Source organism: Blennius ocellaris, assembly GCF_963422515.1.
Source record: "Blennius ocellaris genome assembly, chromosome: 13".
Lineage (NCBI taxonomy): Eukaryota > Metazoa > Chordata > Actinopteri > Blenniiformes > Blenniidae > Blennius > Blennius ocellaris.
This window is the reverse complement of record NC_137662.1, coordinates 23,509,292-23,530,867: the sequence shown is the minus strand read 5'-3', so window position 1 is coordinate 23,530,867 and position 21,576 is coordinate 23,509,292.

Genomic DNA, 21,576 nt, shown 5'->3' with positions numbered 1-21,576 from the left:
ATGAAAAACGAGGGGGTAAGAAGGCGGATTGAGGAGTGCATCTTCCTGCGTTTCCCTTTCAGGTGGCAACAAAAGCCCATTTATTTGGACCCGCGTTTCCACCGGCTAAGTGTCGGGAGTGTACCGTTAGCAGAGTGCATTATATATACAGCCCCTCCTCAGCTCTCCCTCCCTCCCTCCCCCGGAAGGCCCCAGACTCCTGGGGAGTTCCAAACACCAGGTAATTATCCGGCACCTCACCGCCTGCTGCTGCACTACCTGTGTGTCCGGCACCACTAGAGAGAAGGATGGATGGATGGGGAAAGGGTGGGTGGGTGGGTAGGTAGGTTGATAGAGGAGGAGGGGGAGGAGGGGGAGGGGGGGGGGTGGACAAAGAAAGCTGGAAGGAAATGGGAAGGGATCAAGGCAGAGGGACTGAAAATATACGTGCGAATGTGAGAGAGGAAGGGAAACGTGGGCGAGGACGGACGAGGAGGAAGACGCTTGATGTTTCCTTTAAAGGCGTCAGATGGAGGGTGGCGGGTGTCGCCGGTACGTACGGCTCTGTGAGGCAGTACAGAGAACCTGCAGACACGCCCATGTCTGTGAAGAAATCGGATTTGTTGCTGCATGGAAAAAAAAAGAAGCAGAATCGTTTGTTTGCGACTTCCACAGTTGCTGTGAAGCAACTCGGTTGGATTTTGTTTCCCATAAGTGAACATGAAGATCAACTCCATGCTACTTTCTACTAATACTAATGCTAACCTGAGGCCCCATTAACGTGACGGTGCTTCAAGGGTTTTCATTGTTATTTGACGAAAGCTTCACATTTATATGGCGATGTTTGGGAAATGCCAATTTCCACAATGTAGTTTTCACGTAGAAGACGTGGGATCTTCCAATAACCGCTGAAACATTTGACCACGACACTCGCCGGCCATAACAAAGTGACTCCTGAGGTCAGAGGATGACCATGAACTGCAGATCTCTCTGGGTCCGCAATGGTCAGTGTCGATGAAAAGTTGGTTCAAGGCAAATAAAATACATCAATAAACCAACAACAGCTGTCATGTATGGCCAATTCTTAATAAGACGGTAAGACACAACGTTTATAGGAGTTCCAACCAATGACATGCCCAAACTTAATCAAACGTTACTTAAAATGGACCCCGGAGAGGCTGATAGAACCAAATACACACTTTGTTGTTGTAATACGCAAATATGGATTCAAATCTGAGACAATTTCATTTTTAATCAATTCAAAATGTTCTTGTTCTTGCCGATCGCCTCGATTACGGCCTTTCCTCGCTCTTCAAAACACCGAAGAGGCAAGATTCCTGATGGGTCGGACTCAGAACTTCACCTATCACGTCTCCAAGGTGCTCAACAGGGATCCCATCCGGTGAGGTGGCTGAGGTAGTCTGACGCCACCGTTTACATCGTTCTCCAGTGAAAATTATGAGCTTCTGACGAATTCTGGGAATCTATTTGTGCAACAGTGGTGCTTTTTGAAAATACTCTTGACGCCGTCTCCGTGGAAATGGGAAAACGCGCCGGTCAGACTCCACGGAAACGAGGGAAACTGCAGATTTCTGGAAGGCAGTTTCTGAAAAATTAACAGTTTGCCTGAGTAGATGTGCAATAACAATGTGTGCTCCTATTGGTAATGTTTAGAACGTATTGTTCTGTGCATGTGTGTGTGTGTGTGTGTGTGTGCTTTCATTTCAAAAACTATCAACAGTGTCAACTTGTGGCCTGGCATGATAACGATTTCAGCGTTTCTGCCATTTCCGTGTAAACACACGGTTTTCAACATGTTGTCGTGTAAATGTGAATTTTTTTCTGAAACACAAAAAAAAAAAATTAAGAAATTCTGAGTTTTCACTTGAACCATTGTTGTTTAATTACGACATACTCAGGCACTGCACTCACTGCACTCAAATACACCATTTCATCAAATCAGTGGTTGATTTGTATGGCAGTTCTGAGTAGCCTCTGTACTCTGACCAGAAAAAAAGCTGAAAAAGGAAAATGTTTCCAGACTTTAACTGATTCGGTGAGCTCGTTCCCACTGCAGCCTCACATTTCTGTTGTTGGCTTACAGAACTGGAAACCGACGCGGTGTCCTGCTGTTTGTCGGCCAATGGCCTCAAGGTGGAATACGCTGTGATCTGGTGTACTTTTCCTGCTTGGCAACGCCGTCGGAAGCACAATTAGCCAAGCCGCTGTACTCTCCTTGTCACCTCTCATCAAGCAGAAAAGACTTTCTGTCAGGTTTATAGACCTAGCTGCCACCCAGCCTATTCAAACAATAATGAAGTGTACATTCTCATCTATTTTTAATTGCCTCCGTTGTCTCCGTATCAATTATTCCAATACAATCGGTTTAAGCCAAAATCATATTCATTATGAACCAACACTTCATTAAGCAGGTAAGAACTTGATGTTTGGGAAATGCAAAACAGACATTTCACATGTATATTTGGCGTTTTGCTGGTGAAGCAGCGAGATGAGGGGTGGGGTTCCCTTGGGGACGTCAGTGGACAAGAAAATCCTTTTCCAAGCGTGAACTTTCATTTTTATTTTTTGGGAAGAAATACTTTGCAATGTCAGATGAAATCGTCGAGTGTAACCCAAAGGTGGAAAACTAATTTCAGCAAGGGGCCACATGAAAAAAAAGAAAAAGCACTGTGAACTGTATTCGAATATGACGCTATATAGATGCCAATAAGGCATCAATGGCCAATCGTGTATATATATATATATATATATGGCATATATGAGTACGAGATTCAAAGCGAGGATCCCCCCCTCCTCACAGAGCTTCAACCACATTATATATATATATATATATACGATTGGCCATTGATGCCTTATTTATATTAAAAAAGACCTTTTAATTGCATAATGCACACTAGTGATGATTTGATTTAAACGGGTATATATGAGTAATACATGCTTTTTTTTTATATAGCAAATGGATTCACAGAGGAAGTTAGAAAGACTATTGCAAAAAAAGTGGAAGACATGCGGAAAGTCTGCGTTCCACCAAAAGTTACGACTTGAGGCAAAGCATGAGTAATGTAGGAGAGTTAAGACGTTTAGTTTTTTTTGGGGGGGGGGGGTCACAATGTGAGCTCTGTGATGAGGGGGGGAGGGGATCCTCGCTTTGAATCTCGTACTCAGATTAATGGCTCATGCACAGCCAACCTGTATGCTAACTTTTTATTATCTTCACGTGTGCGTTAATAAGACAAATAATTGCGTACGGGTTTAATGGAGCAAGGGATCACACGCATCTCCTCTGCAACGTCTTCCTGACGGTGGAACGTTTTTTTTTATTTTATTTTTTTTGTTGTTGTTCACACGTTAATAATTTCCACACAGTGTATTCTAATGAGAGCCGCGCTGCGCTAATGTTTCTAAGCAGGCGCCGGGAGCAGGTGGGGAAATTTATGCTCCCGATTACGCTTCTCCAGCTAAAATTGCTCCCCTCTGGTGTCATCATCATGTCAAAATTTGAAATTCCGCTGCTTTGGTTTACGACCAGATACCTGCAAAAACCAACTCCCATCAGCCTCAGCCTTATCTCCCTCTTTATTGCTAATTAGCAGATATTAGCCTGCTAACAAACAAAGCGAAGACCGAGAACATGAAGGACATCATCCCCGCTAACGCGGCCGTTTCCAACATGTTGATTTGCCGTTTTATTTAATTTTTTTTAGCATTTTAGCTCAAAGCGACGGTAGCGGATCTGCGCGGGGGATGTAATTAAGTCTCACTGACACTCAGAGCAAACTTGAAAAATTATTTTAAATGTGTGGTGATATTGCACAATATTATCCCGTTTTTTTGTTGTTGTTGTTTTTTTTCATCCCGAGCTTGTGTACTTCAGGTAACTATCTTTCAAACGAAGCACTTGTGATGTTGGGGTACGCTACAGGACAAAGCACTTTTTTATCTTCAGTTTACAAAATGATATTTGGCGGCTAAAAGCACACCATTAAAATGAACAGAAAGAGAAAGAGAGGGAAGGGAAGGAGTGGGGTTGGTGGTGGTGGGGGGGGGGGGGGGGGGGGGGGGGCTCTGCCCTTGTGGCTCACCCTGTTAAACTGTCTTTATTAGGAGTCAGGGACTGATCACACTGCTAAGTGACCCGCCAAGGTCACGCGGAAGGGCAGCGGCGGTAATTAGTATGCTCTTTGGCGAGGCAGGGGCGCGTTCGGCTTCGGCGACATTAGTATGCTCCGCCGTGGGACCGAGGGGTTACGCCGAGCTACGCTAGCCATTAGTATGCTCACTTCTTCCGGAGGAGATGCAGTGCGGGGCTGCGCTTGTGATTAGCGGGCTCCGCCGAGGGACGGCGGTGGACGGTGAGGACGCAGCTGGACGCTCGGTGCGCGCGCCGTGCTCGCCGAGGGTCGTGATGCAATTATGTTCTGTAATGTAATTTATTTACATTAAAGATTGTCATGTAATCTTAAGGCTGATTGAAACGGCAAGGTAATACCAAGCTGTGCTGGCAGCAGGGAACTAATAATGGGATTACTTTGAAAGTAAGTTTACTTTTGGTGAAGCTAAGTTGGTTTTTTGGGGTTTTTTGTTCTTTCTGTGTGTTTTTAACTTTTGCATACTTGCTAACATTTCTGTGTGGCTAAATGGAATAGAAGTTCTGGTAAATCAATGGATACTGGAGTCGTACTCTGTACTATGACCAATTTTAATACACGCAAGTGGCAATTTTCCCCCCCAATATTTATAATATAGTGATGATTACTTCAGTTTTAGTGATCCCGTAACTTTTATATTTTCTGATAGTTTTGTCATTACATAAGAGTTACTATTACGTCAAACTTTAATTGACTGTAAAATTAACCCCTGACTGCTCAGGAATCATTCTTACCAACTGGAGATGTCATAAAGTTAAATAAAAAGAAATATGTATGTTTGAATTCACATGCTAACGTTGCAGCTAGCTGGATAGCAGACGAGTCACAACATTTCCTCTCAAGACTCCGCGGTCCACAATCTCCTTGGTCTTGGTAGTTCCATAGTTGAGATTCACCGTAATAACAATCCAACTTGGTCGTCTGTCTATATGAATGCACGTTTACTCCAGTTCTTAATGTTTATGAAACCTTTTCGGAAACACAAACGTAAAAACAATGCTTTGTTGCGGAGGTGAAGCCTAAAACTATAAGTATGTCGACGTTTGGACCATCAGCGGATGACTTTTCACTCAGGTTTCAACTTCTTATAGCTCTGTTGTGGTATTCAGGCACACAAAGTTACAAAATCTGCAGTGAGATTGTGAATAAACAGGAAAATGTCCCAAGAGTGTGATTTTTATTTATTTTTTGCCCCGGAGAGTTGTGCCTTGAAGAGAACCGACCCGGGAGCCCTGTGTCGGGGGGGGGGGGATCGCTGCCGCAGCGCAGACTTGGGTTACGTAAGGCGGCGGCGGCGGCGGCGGAGCCTTACCTTCAGCTTGCCCTTCCCACTGCGGGGGCAGAGCCGGCCCAGCCTCCACTCGCACCATTAATATGCGCCTCATCAGCCGGCGAGCGCCGGGCTGGGCTACGCCAGCCATTGTTCTTGCCACAATCAAATTAGCCCCCGCTGATGAGGCCTGAGCTCTGTGACCTCCACGGGCCCCGCGGCTTCCCGGCCCCACAAATGACAAAGAAGATCTGAGAGCGCCAGTCTTCGGGGACGGCCCCGGTCCCACATACTGATTTCTGATTATGTCGCCTCTCCTTTTATTTATATATTTACCCGCTGTAAGTAATTGAGTTGAGGTGTTGACTGCTTATGTGAAACAGATAACCCCCCCCCCTGAGAACTTAGGGAGGGAGATTTCTGGTGAAGACAAAGGATTTTGTATCGTTTGTGTGTACTTTCTTTTTTTTTTTTTTTTTTATCACGAGTGTGTTACTTTTGTTTCGGCCCCGCCTGCTACCGGCATACATGTCACACTTAAGACATTGACAGTCAGCTCATCACTTTCCAGATCCCTCCAGAGCATGCCTCACTCTCCTCCCCCCTCCCCCCCTCCTCCCCCCTCCCTCCTCCTCCTCCTCCCTCCCCTCACCTCTCGTCCACATTTGTCTGATTTAGTGTGATCAGATGTGAGAGCCGGCGCCTGCTGCTGCTGTTAATGCACCGTGGGCTCCACATAATAGAAGCTCACGCTGCCTGTACTCCGGCACTGCAGTGTGGCATGAATCAGGTAGCAAAAAAAAAAAGAAGAAGAAGAAGAAGAAAAGAAAAAGGCAGCGAATTAAATATGGAGCGTACAAATATTTACAGTCCCCATATGCACTGGTTAAAGTAACACGTCGATTAATGCTGCGTGTGCCTCCTCCTCTGTTGCAGGACGGTGCTGAAGGTACCGAGTCGACCGAAGATCGCGTCGGGAGGATGTGCGAAGCGACCGCTTTCTCGCGGGGGGAGTTCCCGCAAAAGCCTGGCCCGACCTGCGGATTTGATACGGATCAGCGAGGGTTCACCGGGAGAGCGGCGGCGGCGGAGGAACATGGTAAAGAAATCACAATCAGATCGCGCAATTACACTCCGGATGACTGCAGATCGGGTGGCAGCTCAGTGGGCTCTCTCTCTCTCTCTCTCTCTCCTGAAGGGAGGGGGAACTGAGAGAAAGAGGCTGAAGCCGAAAGTTCACGTCCTGTCATTTTCAAACACATTAAAAGCGATTCCTTTTTTCCCCCCTTCACCAGGCTGATGCCACATTTTCAACAGACTTCTTAAATCTTCGTTTGTGCCAAATGTATATATCTGCGCGGTGCACGTAAAGGTCCAGACCCAAACACACCTGGCGGTTGATCTCCTGATGATTTGGAAACATGGCAGATATAGGAAACATTCAACTTTTGAAAGTGTCACCAATCGTCAAAATGTCCGTCCGTTTTGTTTTACCCTCTCTATCTCCTGGAACGTCGACACGCATTACGTATTCCATTATCTATACATGCAAGTCCGATATGAGCGTGTGTTGAACGAGGGTTTGAATCCCTCCTCAGAATGTGTCTGTCCAGACCAGCAGGAAGTCTCCACCTCTGGTTCGACAAGGTTTCTTAACATTAAAACAGAGTTTTGGTTTGTTATCCCCCGCCGTAGCCGATAGGCCCCGAAGGGGGATCTTGAAACAGTCTCCGTACGTACGTCCGTACGTTCGTCCGTCCGTTCGAACGTCCGTTCGAACGTTTCTACCTATATCTCGGCAACCCCTGGGCCCACAGTGACCAAACTTCACATGTGGATACATCTCAGAGGGGGAATTGATACTATGGTGACCTTGACCTAATTTGCATATTAAGTAGGTCACAGGGTCACGAAGTGCTTAAAAACACATTTTGGGCTCTGGAGGCCTAGGTTTTTGAGCTAGGCCTCTGAAATTTTATACACACCTACTAGTACTCTGGGGACACCCTCCAGCATACCAAGTGACCTGACCTTGACCTTGAAGATTGGTAGGGTCGGAAGTTTGCTCGTCATGGTTGCACAATACATGTATTTTCATATAAACATTTCTCCTCATCTCTCAGCAGTTCCTGTGCCCACAGTCACCAAACTTCACACATGGACACTCCACCTGGGGAGAAGGGGCACCATGGTGACCATGACCTAATTTGCATATCAGGTCACAGGGTCACTAAGTGCATAAAAACACCTTTTGGGCTCTGGAGACGTATTTTGACATAGCTTATGAAGAAGACCTTTCAGATTCTACATAATTATCTACTAGGACCCATGGAACACCCTCTAGTGTACCAAGTGTGCTGCCTTAGTGAGAAAATAGAAAGCCCTCCGGCGGGGGATTAGCCCAGCAACGGCCTTCTTGTTTTTTTTAGTGACAGTGTGGTGTCATTACACATGAAACTGAGCGGAACTGTTCCGATCACAGTGGGACGTTGGCTGATCGGACTAGTGTGCGCTGCTCTCATTCCTGCTCCACAAGTCTGACTTTGTCAATCGTTTTAAATTGACAACTCCTAGTGGTCAGACATGGGGATGTGTAGCCTGCATGTCCCGTGGCGTCCGGAGATCCACTGCCCCATGCCCACAAATTCCATTTTTCTTCAGAAGCCCTGACACCCAAAAGAACCTCGTCGTCCTCCCGTGACCTCCCCTCCAGTCCCCAGGTCCATTTGGTGTGAGACGGTCCCGTCGTCCCTCAGCAGTGGTGCGACACACTCCGCCGCGGCCTCGTCCTGTCTTTTGTCGCTCATCTTCTCCCGTTCCCCTCCTCCGTGTCTCGGCTCACTTTATCTCGCTTTTCTTCCCAGCAGCTGGCTTGAATACTGATGGAGCTGACTCTGGATCTGATTAAGCCCTTGCTCCCCAGAATCAGACAGTAGACATAAATATCTGGGGGCATCTGAGAGAGAGAGAGAGAGAGAGAGAGAGAGAGACACCAAGTGTAGATCCGGTTTCCACCCCTGATGAAAATGGCTGCGACTTGACCGGTCGCAGAGCGACTCAACATGTCAGCTCTGAAGAGAGCCGCCATTATATCATTACAGTTAATTTCATCTTCCTCCAACTTGTGTCTCCATTGTTATTCAGTCATTTTGGTTGCGGATGCCGCATGTCAGTGATTCACAACTGTCCATTGTCATCATGCGCTGCGCGCTTCAAACAGCAGTGGCGGAGGCTTTGAATTGTCACGGTGTGTTCTTTCTGCAGCGGTGATGATGACTCTAATTCACTCTCATGGATAATAGAAGTTCCACTCCGGAAGCTGTCGGCAGGTCATTGGTAATGAACGCAATAGTTAATGTATTATCAATTTCATTTAGTCCCCCCCCCTTCTAAAAAAGAAAAGTTTAAAAGGAGAAAATAACCTTGTTTTCAGAGAAAGGCAATGAGAAGTCTACATATGCATGCATGTGCTGGGCCATTCTAGTTGATTTGACTAAAAGTCATAACTGGAAGTGATTATTTGAAACAATTAAGATGGAGCATCGAACACGTGGACCACCGGAGAGATCTGCTGTGTGGGAGAGAGAGATAGATAGATAGATAGATAGATAGATAGATAGATAGATAGATAGATAGATAATTACTTTATTCATCCCCGAAGGGAAATTGTCTTGCTGCAGCAATCTGGTACATACGAATATTATAAAATACAATAGAATAGAAATAAAGGTAAAAATCTAAAAATATCTGGGTATAAGACATAAAGTAAAACACAGAACGGAACATGGACACTTAGAAATAAGCAGGAGATAAAAGAAAGATAAATAAATAGTAAGGTGCAGTGGCAGAGCCATTAGAAGTAGGCATTATATAATAATAATAACAATAATACAGATAATAACAATGTGTAATAGTGTATAATACTCGTGTATAGTACTACTACTAATGGTAGCAATAATATAACAATAACAATATATATATATATATATATCAGTAATAATAATAATAATAATACCAATGGTAATAGTGTACTTGCACATGTATAAATATATGTATATGTACATGCAATATGCCATATGAAATATATGATATAATATAAGTATGAATGATGAATGATAAACACGTCTAAGAACCTATAAGGAAACAGTTTAAAAACATCTTGTGCCCTAGAAAGAAGCTGAACCACGCCGTGGCTTCTTGGAGCCGCTGACGTGGTTCCGTTGTTTCATTCTGCCCGCCGTGCAGCGAAAAACAACAAAAGCCAAAAGTAGTCTCAGTGAATGTGAGAATGCAGTTTGGACCACTGCGTGATTAATGCGGAGAGCTGCAAGGTCTGGAGGTGTGCGGGGAACACAGCACTGGGGTAATTTCACATGCGTCGGTGGAACGGCGGGCCAAAATGGGAATGCTAATTCACACCCACCTCGGTTCAGACTACATCAACTGGAGTGAAGGAATCTGACTCTGGCAAGTAGAAATCACCCACTCCATCTCTCAGTCTGCACCGTGACCTCTCCTTGCTCACTGACGACCTTTTCTTTTTTTTTTCCTTCCGAACGAGATGAACATGCAACACATCGTAGAGAACACGACTCGCTGGCGTCTGAAGCGAGGATAGCAGTTCATGAACAAGCTGAGAGGGTCTTTTAACCAAGGGAGAGTCCTGGGCTGCAGGTTTCTAAACTTTACTTCTCTATATTTGCTTAGAAATGGTGTAATGTGTGTTTCTGGTGCCTTGACCCCCGTATGAGGCCTCGCCCGTTCCCGGAGCCTCATGCCGGGCGGTTTCTGGCAGCCGGGTCCTTTATTTTCCCTCACAGCCGCTTGACTTTGGAACAAACTGCCTCTTTGGTAGATTCTTACTTTAATCCCTGAAAGTCACTTTTTGCTTTAAAGTCATGACATGTTGACAGACCTTAAACAGACAGATTCTTCCTTTTTAAAGGAGTTTTATTTTCTGTTAACCATCGTTCATGCTTGCTCATGTGAAATTGTTGGAATCATTGTTTTGGTTTTTTTTCTCTGTAAAAGTACAGAGAAACAATAATGTAGTATTTGGCACTATAGAAACGAAAACAACAATACTTGCGTTTTATCTGTACTCGTGACGATAATAATAATAATAATAATAATAATAATAATAATAATAATAATAATAATAATAGTAGTAGTAATAGTAATAACAATAATAGTCGTAGTAATAATAATAATAATAACAATAATAGTAGTAGTAGTTATAATAACAACAATAATAATAATAATAGTAATAATAACAATAATAATAGTGATAATAACAATAATAGTAATAATAATAATAGTAATAATAACAATAATAATAATAATAATAGTAGTAGTAGTAATAGTAGTAGTAGTAGTAATAACAATAATAATAATAATAATAATAATAATAATAATAATAATAATAATAATAATAATAATAATAATAATAATAATAATAATAATAATAATAATAATAATAATAATAATAATAATAATAATAATAATAATAATAATAATAATAATAATAATAATAGTAGTAGTAGTAGTAATAACAATAATAATAATAATAATAGTAGTAATAATAGTAGTAGTAGTAGTAATAATAAGAATAAGAATAATAACAATAATAATAGTAGTAGTAGTAATAGTAGTAGTAGTAGTAGTAGTAGTAGTAATAATAATAATAATAGTAGTAGTAATAAGAATAATAACAATAATAATAGTAGTAGTAGTAGTAGTAATACTATAGTAAAACCTCTGATGTGAGCGCAGCCTATGATCCAAGGCCAAGTGTCCCTGAAGACAGGTGTCCCCCTTCAGAGGGACGAGTGATGAGGACAAATTGTAGGAGCAGTTGTTAATGAACACCAATAAACTATATGATCATGCTTGACGCTACAGAAAGAAGAAAACTCCAGTTTGACAGTCCAGAGACCAAATAAACGTTAGAAGACCAGAAAGACTCCTCGTAAAAGTTGTCTTGTTAACTTTTGACAATGCTCACACACACGTGGCCGTGACGGAAGGCAAGAACGTTCCAGAGCCCTGATGGATTCCTGCTCCCGACTCAGTCGTGCTGCTGAGTGATTGGTGAAACGCCACGGCAGTTCAAAACCGGCGAAAACGGGAGTTTTCCAACAGGGGAAAAAACTCACAGGATTTATCTCACCGGCATTGACAATCCAAATATAGTCCAATGTTTCCACCTTGAAACCTCCCAAGTCTGAAAGGCTCCGTCGCTAACGTCTTGGCGTGGAATCGCCCGCGCTGCTCCAGCAGGAAAAAAAAAAACGGGAGCCGCGGTATCAAGCAGGTGGCCGTAATGTTGCAGCTGATGTATTTACTTTTGCAACAATTGCCTGTTTCGGTGCCACCGAAAAAAAGAGATCAAAAAAACGCCCCGTAAAGTCATTTATCTTTCATCGCGCCATGTTTTTTTTTTTTTCTTAAATCGAGCAGCGGGGGGCTGAACGCCGCCGTCTCATGTCGCAGAGTATTTCTAAGATCTCAGGCCAGCTCTCATCTCTCTCTGGCACTGTGACTTGCAAAATATCCCCTTCAAGCAATGCTCAAACGTCTCCACTAGAGGCTCCCTGTTGAGTGCAACACACACACACACACACACACACACACACACACACACACACACACTCCTGCAGAGCCGGGGCCAGGGCGGATTGCTATTTGGCGTTGCAGGGCATTAGCCGCTGATGTCTTAACACTTGTAAATGAACCCGCCGCCCCTCCTAATCTGTCACTTTAATGCACTATAGATTTTATTTCAGCCTCTGTAGTATCACATTCTCAATAATAATCATCAAGCCCGACGCTGTTGTCCCCCTCCTGCAGAAATTAAATCTCGCCGCTGAGTGCACAACTAATAAAAGATGTTGCCGGAGGAAATAAAAAAATAAATATGATGAATCATAAGCAGCGGGGATTTGTATTCAGATGCGAAAGACAATTACACAAAGAGTTTGAATTTATCAGCCTCTTCGCCTCTCGGAGGCTCAATAACAGGCCACCACCGCCGGGCGCTGTGGCTACACACACACACACATACACACACGCATGCACACACATGCACACGCACACACGCGGACATTTGCACACACACTATACAAACAAACACTGTCGAGCATATTATGCAGACGCCATCCAAGACTGCACACACATTTGCTCTTCTACCCTTTGAAACATTCTCCTCACACACGCGCACACACACACACACACACACACACACACACACACACACACACACACACACACACACACCTGCTACCCACGGGCATCTTTATCTAAAGCTTATGGGCTTCTTGATGAGTTTTATTACTTGGATCTTCTTTAATTTATTTAGAACGTCTGCCCTCCGAAAGCTAAAACCTGAATAATACCACTTCTCAGTGTCGCCAAACATCAAATGCAGATGTTGTTCTCTCTCTCTCTCTCTCTCTCTCTCTCTCTCTCTCTCTCTCTGTGTAAAGTATCTAGTCGGTTTGAACACGCAGTTTAAAACTATTACAACTGTTCCACTTTTGGTCCATTCATGTTTTTTTTTACACTTACAATAAATGCCGTACGAAAAAACCTGCATGTTTTATCATTATCATTATATCATATAAATTATGCCCACGTGTCTCTTCTTAATTGTGACTTCTTTACCAAATGAATATGTGAAAATGTAAGGAAGCGGTGTCCCGAAGACAAGTGTATGGCTATCACCATGTGCAGCTACCAAAAGTGAATAAATGCCCAGTGACATGGGAATTTTAGGGATTTTATATGGAATCAAGCCAAGAATGTAAAAAGCTGCCAACAATGTTAAGAAATGGTAAAATAACAAACACAATCTAAGCATTTTCGCAACCTGTCGTCTCATAGTGTCTCCTCGGTGTTTAGTCACGACACACTTTAATAATAAATTGTTAGATGATTGGAGAACGTCATCATGATTTTGGCCCAAATATTTTTCATGCTATGCGTTATTAAAATAACGAGAAGAGATAATCCTTTATTTTTCTCACAATTGGGACATTTGGAGCTGGAAATGAGTGTCAATGTGATAAAAGTAGGGATGCACCCATACCAGTATCTGTTCTGGTATTTATTTTGTAAATATAGGAATATAGTTGAGTAAATCATTCATTGCACACCTGCAGCATTGGTGTTGAGGAGCTTGTGCACATGTAGCATGTAGCATCAGCTAGAGACAATTTACAAGAGAGCAAAGTGAATGCGTTCTTTTGTAGAAATCTCTTTTTGCGACTGCAGGAAACAATTCCTTGCTGTCAGATGTGAAGCACCAAAGGGCATTTAAGCCGGGCGTCTGCCTCCTCGGGTTCAGTGGAAACCCTCAAGCGGCCTCCACATTTATGAGCCGCGCCGCTGCAAGCGAGTCCAGGCGAGAGCCGCTAACGGTGAGAATGACTTCCAGCCGGCGGAGTTTCTCGCACCGCGAAGCTGCTGGACAAACGTCTCCCCGGACGGCTCACACCTAACCCCTTGTCATCCTCCTCCTCCTCCTCCTCCTCCTCCTCCTCCTCCTCGGCCTCTGTCACCCCGCTCTTCCCTCTGCTCCGGCTGGCAAGCTGACAGTTGGAGCCGGCCCGGGGTCGCCTCTGCCCACCTCCCCGGGGCCTTTTGAGTAAGGGGGGTGGGTTGTGCAGCACCGGAAGTGGAGATGCCCCACGCCCCAGTGGCTCCTTGACTCGCCCCCAGCGAGGAGCCGCTCTGCTGGGAGAGTGGGCAGGCGGGCCTGGAGGTCTGGCCCCGGGCCGCCGCTCCCCCTGCACTGAGACCAGGCCAGACGCCGCCTGCCAGGCGCTGACTCGACCTCCTCAAACTGATGTGGCACAGGCTGGCAGAGCGGTCAACGCAAGCGGCAGAGTTTGGGTGGAATCCACTGATCTCTGCCCTTTTTTCTCGCCTGCACTTCTTCTTCTTCTTCTTCTTCTTTCTCGTATTTTCTCCCGACACGCCTGGTCTTATCCCTTCACTTTACGCCTGTGTTCTGCTAGGAAGATCAGCTGCGGTCTATCATAGTGCGGTCCGTGAATAGAGAGAATCAGCACGCGGTGTTACTCAAAATCTATGTCTGTATGAACACGCGATGCTGAGAACTCTGTGGTGAACTGCAGTGTTGTTTGCAGGAGCTAAATCTTTCTGACAATACAATCTCCTCCAGGCGAAGTTCGTTCCCAGGGCCACATCAAGCTCGTTTCAGTTCCATTCAACCAAACCAGTGAAACAAGAAAATAATGATTGTTTTTTTTTTTTTTTACTAATCCTAATCAGGTAAAAAAACAAAAAAACAAAAAAAAACTTGATGGCGTATTGTTCTCAACGTGCATGTCTGTGTGGTTTCATTCCCAAAACAAACAAACAGCTTGTGTCCCGGCAGGCCAGCTGAAATGTTTCTCCCATTTTAGTGTAAACGGACTTCTCACATTGTTGTGGAAACACTCTGTGTGTAAACAACAACGGGAGGGTTCACGGCCAGTGAAATGTTTAAATATCGCGGGCCAGTGGATGTCGGCCCTCCTGACGAGGCCTCTTCCTCACGGCCCTCACACTGTTGTGTTTCATTACTAAATTGTCATTAAAATCTTCTTTCAAGCTGTGGATATTTCATTCCACTGGCGATGTGAAACCCTTGAGCCACAGTTTTGACCCTCATGCAGAAACCTCTTGTTTTACATCTTTATTATTTATTTATTTATTGGCCCGTTATCCCCATAAAGATGTATTTACATCAAAACACTTCAGCATAATTTTGGTGAGAACCTTTTACCGCTAAAACGGTGTTTCTCAATCTCTTTTTCACCCATTTGTAACCGGTTGATGTATTAAAGGATAACGTCATTGAGTTTAGATGCAAATAGAACAAGATCAAAGGGAGGTGCATATCGACAGGAAAGGAACAATGAAGTGTTGTTAACGGAGGAGCGAGTTTCAAATATTCTTAAAATGGTGATGAAGAACATACAAATTACACAAAAAATTACCTTTGGCTGAAATGAATTATGAAGCATCAAATTCACTTCTTTTTTATTTTTCATTTCTGATCCACTGTATCTGCAAAGTTTATAGAATAACGTAACTAGAAAAAGCCATGTTGGTGACAGTGGGTGTGTTTGCCAGTTTTTCGACGAATCAGACCACAGAACCTCTTAGAGGCCATCGGAGGAGATTCAGGAAAACTGTTGATTCCAGTGATTCCGTTGATTCCTTGATACAACTTGCTTGTATTCAGATTGCGTTTTGTTCATCGGCTTTGTGCCCCTCGAAGTTTCAATCTCATATTTCCCCACATCGTGCCACGCTAAGCTCAGCCATCTTCTCAGCACCTCCGAGGTCGAAGCAGAGTGTGACCCTGTCCAGGCTCATTGCTTATTACTCCAAAGAGATTGCGGCGTCCTGCTGATAGCCGGTGATGGCTCTTCTTCTTCTTCTTCTTCTTCTTCTTTTTTCCTCTCCTGGATGGTGACAGCATCAAAAGGTCCAGGGGTCTAGTTGGAATGGCTGCATCCTGGGAACACATTAGCGACTGCTACTGTTTGTGATCTTTCTCTCTTTCATCACTTTGAAGTTTCCTCCTTTCACTCCGCCGACCCCTCCACCTCGCGCTCTTTCATTCTCTGACCTATTTGAGAGCGAGGAGAGGAGGGGAGGAGCCGACGAGTCAGTCGGCGCCCGTCTTTTAAAGCCACTGCCCGATACTTTCGTTTCCCCGCTAAATTAGGGCTGGAAGTGTTAACGTGGGGCGATCTCTCCCAACTAATTTTCACTCACAGATGCAAATCAACACTTTCACAGGCAATTTCCAAAGGGTTTTGCCAAATAGCCTCTCACAGAATCCTGAGTAATTGTGAGGCAAAACAAGATGGAATTCTGCGACAATTACGGCCGTTCTTGGCTCACGTTCAAAACCCAACTTTGAGTCTCTGATGACTTACGCCGTACATTTGAAAAGACCTCAAATTATCTGAAGCCAGGTACAAGAATTTAATTTCCTTTGATTACATTTGATGTATCTCAAGAACACATTTCAAGAGATTTTTTTTTTTTTTTCCAAAAAGCACTTATTAATTCAGCAGTCATTCAAATGATATCCGATACAGGTAAGTCAGGTTAATTGAAGCTTTGCTACCCTGAAACTGTCTCTCAAATCTTGCCTCGCTCTTTTTTTTCCTTCAAGCAACCTTTTGACATAAATCATCCACAGCTTTGTTAGACTTGAATCAAACTGACACTCTTTCAGACTTATTAAAAATTGCACAAAGTAAAAGGATAAAAGGAGGAGGTGAAAAAAAAAAAAAACTCGGAAAACAACAAAGGCCCCCCACCCCCCCAAAAAAAAAAAAAAAAAAAAAAAAGATATAGTGTATAATTACATCTACCTTCAACTTCCTGCCACCTTTTCTCTGTCCATCTGTAGTTGTCGGCGGCGGCCGGCTCTCTGAGTGGCGTCGGGAGGCTAAATTGGCCTGTTGCAGGCGGGGGGGCGCCTGTTTGGTGTCGGATAATGTGCGCGAGGAGTCCGAGGAGAGTGTGATTAAAGCCAAGCCACCGATAATTATGTCAGACTCCGCGCTTGTCCTAAACCTCCTTTGGCTAGTTGAAAGAGATTTCCCTCTGATGAGCATAACGGGAGGAGGAAGAGAGAGAGAGTAAAGAGAAAAAAAAAAAAAAAAAAACAAGGTGAAGAGGCTTTTTGAAGAGGGTTCCCCCATTACTGCTGTGGCCTCTCCTGCCTCTGCCAATACAGCGAGAATCGCTGCTGACTTCTCGGAGTGCTGCAGACGCTCGGCGGGGTGACGCTCGGTGGAAAAGCTCTGCCGGTGTCGCTGATTGTGAAAGTTGGTGCCGCGTAAAGCTGGAAATAGCATCAACTTGCAATCTGTCCTGCAAGCTGTGGAATTAACAGAGCATTGCCGTATTTAAACAGCACAATGGACTGAATGAAAACTCGGTTATTTCTATTGAAAAATCCGACCGTGTGATCGTTGGTTCGGACCAAATCACTTTATTTTAACTGGCTGGTATTTGAGAATGTATCGCCGAACAGAGCTCAACCTCAGTTATGTGCCGAACCACCGATCTCCCCTCTGATGCAACAATCGCTGCCAATACTGATATAATACCATTGTATTGATAAGCCGTGCTGTGTGCAAGACACCAAATCAAACTGTATTGTGCTTTTATTTCTTTAATCTCATCACTGTGTTTGTATTCAGACATCATTGGAACACATTTCATGACATGACGAGCTTGAACATGTTTGGGGCAGTAAGTTGTGTTTAGGATCACTCATCACATGTAGGAAAGAAACATTTAAAGCATCCGGCAGAACGTAGGGGCAAAATAGCAGAATAACGGTAATGTCGTGGCTGTCGCTCTTGTTTCATAGCGACAAGATCTTATTAGTCTTACTTTTCTCCTAATCACCAATAATATTAACCAATGCGGTTGTAAGTTATGCTGACAATGTAGTGTTCTATTTTAATGCACAGAAGTACTGATAACTTTAAGAAGAGGAAATATGGAAGTCTAGGACGAACAAAAGGAATAGTCTAAAACAAGGGGATTTGTTCTGTACTGAAAAAATAAACTTAAACATTCAGAGAAACGAAATTGTTCTTATAGCTGGATACGTTTAATTCTATAATATTTTTGGGGGAATTCCTGTTGAAACGTCTCATAAAATATGGATTGAAAATGAATGAAGTAACACGGCGTCTTTTAAACGCAACACAAATGCTGCTCGTATGACTGAACTGGTGAAAATGGTTGGGATTATTTTTTTCTTTCTTACTTTCTTTGGTTTTTTTTCTTTCTTTCTTTCTTTCTTTCTTTTTTCCATTGCTCCAGTGCATCATGTCTGCCCCGGACCACAGTATTCCAACCATTATGATCAGTGTGAAGTGTTTGATTGCACAACTTGGCAGGGGATGAAATCCCATGCAGAGGTTAAAGTCTGTGTGCAATGCTAAATGACAGAGCATATATTAATATGAAATACATCCAATTATCTCTAATGGAGCTCTCCGGTGCGATACTGTACCCAGTCATTTCATGTCCGTGGCAGACCCTCAGCAGCTCCTGTCTCTGAGACCACTTCTTTCTCTTTGTGCTGTTTTCTGTCTCCGTCTTTGTGCCTTCCTCTGTGAATAATACAGTATACCCCCAGAAAGCGGAATGTCAGTCAAATTACCAATTTCCTGCTGGAGGTGACGGCTTGGTCATTATTAATCAAAGTGGGGGGACCGAATGCAAAGCTGCGAGTTCAGGCATCATTGCACTTGTTGGTTGAAGATTTCTTTCATTAGCTGGATTTCTCCCGACAGCTTTAAGCATGTACGCAGTTAAAGGTTGCCAGATCTTTGGGAACATATTACAACCGAATTTTCAGAATTCGTGGTCGTTGCTTTCGGAGGTCAAAATGTTTTGCCCGCTTGTGAACAGCGCAGCTCGGAAAGCGTATTGTTTCTTTCTTGCCAAGTTTGTGGTATGCTCCCACTTCAGCACTGTTGGTTCTATTGTACATGTTTTAAAGACATTTCTTTCATCATACTTGTGTAAACAGGGCAAGGAGCTTTAACGGTAATGGAGCTTCCTGTTGACACGTTCATTATCCGATCCCGCAGTCCAGATAAACCAGGACTGGCTCGAGTTCGAGCGGAGCTGTCTGGAAATAAAATTATTCAGATTCCACGAAAGATTTGGATAAAATCCGTGGTTGTGTAATAAAATTCCTTCAAATCTCTTCCTGTGGTATTAGCCTTAAGCCTTCTTGGATCACGACTTCGTCAAGGTGGAAATCCCATGTGTGGGCTGCAAATCTGTAGAGAGAAATTGTTCTTGTAGGATCTTCCAAGATGGAGTCAAGACCAAAACTAACACATCTTAAAGAAGGTGACGCCTGATGGAGGTTAACACTTACATTGGTAAGTACATGGTGGCCAGGCAGTCCGTGTGAGTCGCGCTGCTGGGTTCAGCTGTGAAAGGCAGCAGAGCAGAGACTCAATGGTTTGGACTCACTGGCCACAGGTACCACGACTTCAACTAAATACGAGTAATTAATGCAAGACCCTAAAATATTACTGGGAATGGAACAGCTGGTCGAATGAGTGTTTATTTTTTTGGCATTCTCAGTTTGAACCTGCGAGCTCCCCAAGTTCACCTCTCTAAACCTCAACGCCACCACTTCCTGGGTTTTAAGTGTCTTCCCAAGGACACAATTACGGAAGAGTATTCGGGTCAGTGAAGAAAAAAAAAATTCAGAGGCTATAAAAAAAAAGCAAAAACCTTCATGCACTCAAAAATCAAAATCGAGATTATTTTTTTTCACTGAATTTTTAAATTATTTATATTATTTACTTGTTTAGGGATGGACAGATGTCCATTCCAATCAGTGACCTTTGAGTCCAGGATACATGGTGTGATTGACCGCATACGTAACTCTTAGATGTGGTTACCGAATTAAAACATCGACAATTTTCTCATTGCGATTCTACCTGCTGGATAGATTTTTTTTTCAGTTTGGATGAAATATATGTACTTTTAAAAGCTGTATTTTTTTGGAATAACAAACAATAGATGACCATGCAAAGCCCCCAACGTGCAGGATAGATTTCATTTAGCAGTTTAAAGAAAGAACCTGGAATTCAGGCATGGGCAATTAGAGATCCATCTGTAAACACTGCTGTAATACTTTTTGTTAACGCTATCCAGTGTTATTGCTGAATGGCCGTGTAACAATTATCCAAATGTTTGCTCACATCTGAAAGGCTGAATTTGCCCAACGCCATCATGATGCAAACAGAAACTCCTTCTTGTGAGAAGATTACTTCAAGGTGCCAAAGTTTGCCCCACCCATAAATGTGCGTGTATTTAATATTTAGCATCAACATGGCATCAATTCCCCGCTGTCATTAAAATTTAAATACTCTCCAACACCTTTCTGGGTCAAACAACAGCTGCATCAGAAACACGTCGGTGGCTTTGATGCGTTGCCTTTGATGTCTGTCACCGCGCTCCTGCGTTTTTTTTTTTTTTAGTTTTTTTAAAGAATGGTCAAGGGAAAAAAAGCGTGGAAACGGCGCTGCCGAGAGCACGCCTCCTTGCATGACGGCCGCGGCCTCCATAGGCGCCGCAGCCTGCGGACTTTGTAGTCAACTACTGTAAAGCAGTGATTACAGTTGTCGAAGCCCTCCAGCCCGCCTCCCAACTCCCTTGTTTTATTGCCTCTGTAGCGAGTGTCAAGATCTGTTGTGAGAGTGCCACTTAATGAAGCCGTACCTGAATTTATTTGCCGGGGCGTCCGCGCAGACCGAGAGAGGAGGTACCAATTAATAGAACGTAAGAGGACCTGGTGATTTATAATTAACAAGCATGCGGGTTATAGTAAACATAACACTCAGTGTAATAGCCCAGGAGAGAGATGGGGAAGTGGAGAAAGAACTGAGGAGGAGGAGGAGGAGGAGGAGGCGGAGGAGGAGGGGATAAAAAAAAAAAAAAAACCGAGTGTTGATTTGTCCCTTGGTGGATGAGCGGAGTCCTTGTGGCTGACGGGAGCTGTCTAAAGCGGCTAAATGAATAATCATCTGCGAGTTAGACTGGAGACAAACGCTTAACGAGGATGATGTGAACCTCGCTGACATGAGGGGGCCGATAGAGAAGAGCGACTGACAGCGAGAAAGACGGCGGCGGGCAAACACGCTCGCCTCTGAAAATGAATGGCACGCACATTACAGTAGCGATGAAGTTGCTTTACTCAACAGGCCGTGGCCAGCCCCCCCCTCTCTGAGGTTGAGTAGTTGTTTGTCAGAATTTCTAAAAGGCCACGAATCCCCTACTCGTTTCCAGCGGTTTGCTGGCGGTGCATGACGGAAACAAAAGAGAAATTGCAGAAAGCAAATGTAGCGCTGACAACGCTGACAGCTGAAGGGAGATCTCCTCGCGAGCGTCTACCAAAAAAAACCCCCAAAACATCTTCACCCCCCCCCAAAACCATTGGCTCTCCGTGGGGCGTTCGTCTGGCTCGCCAGTCGAAACTTCAATGCCCCCCACCCCCCCAAAAAAAAACCTCAGGCCTGTCCCGCAGCCCTTATCGCATGTCATCTGCCGCACTTTGCGACGTGCGTTTCCACAATGAAT